This window comes from Herpailurus yagouaroundi, unplaced genomic scaffold (genome assembly GCF_014898765.1).
Source record: "Herpailurus yagouaroundi ecotype Mexico unplaced genomic scaffold, PumYag 67793, whole genome shotgun sequence".
In the NCBI taxonomy this organism is placed as follows: Eukaryota; Metazoa; Chordata; class Mammalia; order Carnivora; family Felidae; genus Herpailurus; species Herpailurus yagouaroundi.
In genome coordinates, this window is record NW_024420586.1 from 13,466,822 (window position 1) to 13,472,943 (window position 6,122).

Here is a 6,122-nt window from a genome sequence, read left to right on the forward strand (position 1 = left end):
TCCATTGGATGTTCTTTCCTGCTTTGTCAAAGATGAGTTGGCCATACATTTGTGGGTCTAGTTCTGGGGTTTCTATTCTATTCCCTTGGTCTATGTGTCTGTTTTTGTGCCATCCTTGAAGTCTTAAAGAGAACTGTCAGTTCAAAATCCTACATCCAGTGAAAATATCTTACAAAAATGAAGGGAAATAAAGACAATTAAGTGAAATGAATAGGTTTCGTTTTTTTGTTTTTTGTTTTTTTGTTTTTGTTTTTGTTTTTTGTTTTTATTTGCTAGCAGAATACCCTGAAATTATGGATATGGAAATCCTCTAAACAGAAAGGAAATTAAAACACAAAACTGCTAACATCAGGACAGAATAATAATAGAAAGATAAGAATTATAAGTTAATACAATAGACTTTCCTTCTCTTTTTGAGTTTTATAAATTATGATTAACAGTTCAAGCAAAAATTATACTAATGTCTTATGTAATTATTAATGAATTTAAAGCTAATATTTAAGACAGCTATATTAAAAATGAGAGAACACAAAGGGAAATAAAGGGAGATGATGTTTATATAGTTCACACAAGCTGGTAAAATGTTGACACCAAAAGACTGTGATGTATAGAAAACTTTTTTGTATACACTAAAAAGTCTATACAATGACATACACTAAAAAATACTGTAGCTAAATCAAATTAAATACATAAAAATGAAAACAAAATCACAAAGTTGTTCAAGTATCTCACAGAGAGGCAAAAATAAAAGTCAACAGAAAAAGAGAAAAACAAACAAAATAAAAAAAATCACACCCATACACACACAAATAAAATGGCAGTCTTAAGCCTTAGCATATTAATACTTACATTAAGCAGTAGGCCTAAATATATCAAATATTGCCTAAATACACCAAATAAAATATAGTAGTCAGCAGTGAGTTAAAAAGCCTGAGTCATCTATAGCATGTGTGTGAGAAATTCACTTCAAATACAACAATGTAAACTCAAAATGCAGGAAAAAAAAAAAATCCAAATAAAAAATGGGCAGAGGACCTGAACAGACATTTTTCCAAAGAAGACATGCAGATGTCCAACAGACACGTGAAAAGATGTTCAACATCATTGATCATTAGGGAAATGCAAATCAAAACCACAATGAGATAGCACCTCACACCTGTTAGACTGGCTAAAATTAGGAAGACAAGAAACAAGTATTGGTGAGGATATGGAGAAAAAGAAACCCTTGTGCACAGTTGGTAGAAATGTAAATTGGTACAGTAACTGTGGAAAACAGCATGGAAGTTCCTCAAAAAATTAAAAATAGCAATATCATATGATCCAATAATTCCACTATTAGGTATTTACCCAGGGAAAACAAAAACTAACTCAAAAAAAGATATCTGCCTCCCTATGTTTTTTGTAGCATTATTTACAATAGCCCAGAAATGAAAGCAACCTAAGTGTCCACCAATAGATGAATGGATAAGGAAAATGTAGTATATATACACAATAGAATATTACATAGCCATAAAGAAGGATGAGAATGCTCTATTTGAGATAACATGGATGGACCTAGAGGTATTATGGTAAGTGAAATAAGTCACACTGAGAAAGAAAAATACCATATGATTCCACCAGAAATGGAATCTGAACAAATGAATAAATAAAGAAAAAGCAGAATCAGACCTATAGAGAACAAACTGATGGTTGCCAGGGGGATGGGGAGTGGGAGGTAGGGCAAAGTGGGTGAAGGGGAGTGACAGACACAGGCTTCCATTTATGGAATGAGTAAGTCACAAGAGTAAAATGCACAGCATAAGGAGTATAGTCAATGATACTGTTAACAGTGATGTAATGGGACAGATGGTAGCTACACTTGTGGTCAACAGGGCATAATATATAAACTTGTCAAATCACTAAGTTGCACACCTGAAACTAGTATAACATGTCAACTATACTAAAACAAGTGAAAAATAAAAAAAAAAAACATAGATTGAAAGTAAAAGGGTGGAAAAGGATATGCTAGGCACACATTAATCAAATAAAGAAATTCCTATATTAATAATAAACAGATTAGATTTTACAGCAAAGAAAGTTATGAGAGAGGAACGTTCACCCAAGAAGATACAGTGATCTTAAATGTGTTGTGCCAAACAACAATAAGAAAATAAGGCTGCAAAATAGGTGAATCAAAAACTGATAGAACTGAAAGAATGAGTAAACAAGTTCTCAATTTTGTTGGTGACTCTAATAACCTTATTTTGACAGTTATTTGAACAACTAGACAGAGAATCAACACAAATATAGAATAACGCCACAATATATTAACTAAACAACATATGAACTGGTAGGATCTAATTGACATTTATAGAAATAACAGTAAAACATACACATTCCGTTCAAGCACTGAGGGTACACATACCAAGTTGAACCATATCCTGGGATAGATACATAGATAAATAGAGAAACAGAATAGAGAACATAGAAATAGCCCACTCATGTGTAACCAACTAATTTTTGACAAAGTTGTAGAAGCAAGTCAATTTTATTTATTTTTTTTTTTATAATTTTTTTTTCAACGTTTATTTATTTTTGGGACAGAGAGAGACAGAGCATGAACGGGGGAGGGGCAGAGAGAGAGGGAGACACAGAATCAGAAACAGGCTCCAGGCTCTGAGCCATCTGCCCAGAGCCTGACGCGGGGCTCGAACTCCCGGACCGCGAGATCGTGACCTGGCTGAAGTCGGACGCTTAACCGACTGCGCCACCCAGGCGCCCCTGAAGCAAGTCAATTTTAAAAAGGTAATCTTTTCAACAAATGGTGCTTGAGCAACTGAATAGACATAGGTTAAAAAAAAAAATCAAACTTTGACCTAAGTCTCACATTTTATTAAAACATTAACTCAAATGGGGTGCAGACTTAAAAGTAAAACACAAAATCATAAAATTTTTAGAAAACAAAAGCATATGAAAAAATCTTCAGGATCTATCACTAGGAAAAAAATTCTTAGACCTATCATGAAAATCATCATATGTAAAAGATAAAATTGACGATTCAGACTTCATAAAAATGAAAAACTTCTGCTTTGTGAAAGATCCTTTTGGAAGGATAAAAAGACAGGCAATATATCTGACAAAAGGCACACATCTAAAGTGTCTAAAAGTTGTTTCCGATTCTGTGTCTCCCTCTCTCTCTGCCCCTCCCCCGTTCATGCTCTGTCTCTCTCTGTCCCAAAAATAAATAAATGTTGAAAAAAAAATTAAAAAAAAAATAAAGTGTCTAAAAGATTCTCAAATCTCAACATTAAAAACAAAGCAACAATCCAATTAGAAAATGGACAAAAAGCATGAAGAGTCTTTTCACTGAAAAAGATATACAGATGGCAGAGAAGCGTGCAAAAATATGTTCAACATCACTACCTCCAGGGAAATGGAAATTAAGTCCATAATGAGATATTATAACACACCTATCAGAACAACCAAAATAACATCTAGTGACAATACTAAATGCTGGCAAGGGAGTGCAATAAGAGGATTTCTCATATATTGCTGGTGGAGATCTAGAATGTTATGGCCTCTCTGAAAAATTGTTTGGCTGTGTCTTCAAAAATCTAAGCATACACCTCATACAACCCAGCAATTACACTCTTAGCCATTTATTCCAGATACATTAAAACTTATGTCTATACAGGGCCACCTGGGTGGCTCACTCAGTTAGGTGTCCAACTCTTGATCTCTGCTCAGGTCATGATCTCATGGTTTGTGCACAGAGGCTGCTTGGGATTCTCTCTTCTCTCTCTCTCTCTCTCTCTCTCTGCCCCTCCCCTTGCTTGCATGTGCACACACACACACACACACACACACACACACACACATTCTCTCTCTCAAAATAAATAAATAAAACTTAAAAAAATTACATCTCTAGAAAAACCTGTATATATTGCCCATAGAAGATTTATTTGTAATTATCAAAAACTCAAAACTGCCATAATATCCCTCATTAAGTGAGTGGTTAAACAAATATCATTCACTAGTTGAGTGGTACATCCAGACCATGAAATACTCAAGAATGAAGAGAAATGGACTTTTGATACACACAACTTAGATGGATCACAAGAGTATTATGCTGAATGACAAAAGTCAGTCTCAAAATGTCAGAGTATTATATTCCATTTATATGATGTTCTTCAAATGGTAAAATTATAGAGATGGAGAACAGGTTAGTAGTTAGGAATGGTTAAGGATATTGCCATGGTAGGTGCAATTATAAAGGAAAAACATGATCTTTGCCTTGATGAAATACTTCTGTGGTAGTGGTTACACAGTTCTACACAAGTCATAAAAAGACAGAATTACACACAAATATTTTACCAATGTCAATTTCCTGTTTTTGATATTGTATCCTAATACTGAAATATATAACAATTTGGAAAAATTGAATGAAGTGTGTGTACATGGGACCACTCTCTGCTATTTTGTTATTTCCTGTGAATCTCTATTTCAAAAATGTTTAAAAATGGAAAAAACACAAATGGTCTAAATAGATTAAAAACCAAAATTTGTCAGTTTGGATTAAAGAGCAAGTATATGATGTCAACTAGAAATATACTTCAGCTCTAAAGATATAAATTGGTTAAAAATAAAAGAAGAAAAAAGTTATTAGATGGTAACGGTAGTCAAAATGAAGTTAGAATACTGATATTAATATCTCACAAGATATTAGAGCAAAAAATATTACCAGGAAGAAAGAAAGTGTTTTCATAACGATAAAGGGTTCAAATTATCAAAATGTCAATAACAATCTTAATATGTTCATGCATCTAACAACAGAGCTTCAAAATACATGGTATAAGAACTGATAGAACTATAAGAAGAATTAGATAATCCAAAATGATAGATATTTCATTTCCCTTTTTCAATAATTGATGAAGCAAATTTGGCAGAAATCAGTAAGAATATAGAAAAAACAACACTGTTAACAAATTTGACTTCACTGATATTTATAGAATATACCACTCAACGACAGCAGAATACACATTCTTTTCAAATGCATAGTGGGTGTTTACACAGACTAGTGATATTCTGGGCCATAAAATAAATCTTGATATATTTACAAGATTCAGGTAATGGGAAGTATGTTCTCTGACCACACTACCTGAATTCAAGACTTCTATCAAGCTACAGTAATCAACATCGAGTGGCACTGGCAAAAAGGTACACAAACAGATCAGTGGAAATGAATGGAGATTCTAGAAATATACTCACAAGTTTTTCAAAAAATGGTTATAACGCAGGTAGAAAGGAAATGTAGTAGAGAAAACAAAAACTACTCAACACATGGTGTTGGCACAAATGAATATCCACATGCCCTTCTCCCCCCTAAAAATATTTTGTGCTATACACACATACACACACACACACACACACACACACACACACACACACGCAAAAAAAAAAAAAAACCCTCAAAATGCATCATAGTCTTTTTTTAATAGAAGTTCACTTTTTTATTTTGACAGAAACAGAGGCAGTGGGAGAAGGGGACAGGCAGAAAGAGAGGGAGAGAGAGGATTCCCAAGCAGGCTGGAGCTGCAAGGGCAGAGACCTAGGTGGGGCTCAAACCCAGGAATATCTGAGATCATGACCTGAGCTGAAACTGACTGAGCCACCCAGGCACCCCGAAATGCATCATAGTCTTAAATGTAAAACCTAAAACAACAAAACTTCTACATGACTATCATTGTGAACTTGGGTTAGGCAAAGATTTTTTAGAAATCATGCCAAAGACATGATCCACAAAGGAACAAATTGACAAACTGTATATCATCAAAATGAAAATTTTGTGGTCTGTGAAATATTCCATCAGGAGATGAAAAAAGCAATTTACAGATTGGGAGAAATTATTTGCAAATCACACATCTGACAAAGGGCTTGTGTCTACAATATATAAATAACTCTGAAAAGTAATTGATAATTGGGACTCCTGGGTGGTTCAGTCGGTTGAGCGTTGAACTCCTGGTTTCAGCTCATGTCATGATCCAGGGGTTGTGGAATTGAGCCCCATGTGGGCTTAGCGCAGAGCCGGCTTGGGATTCTCTCTCTCTCTCTCTCTCTCTCTACTCCTCTCCCCTGCTCATGCT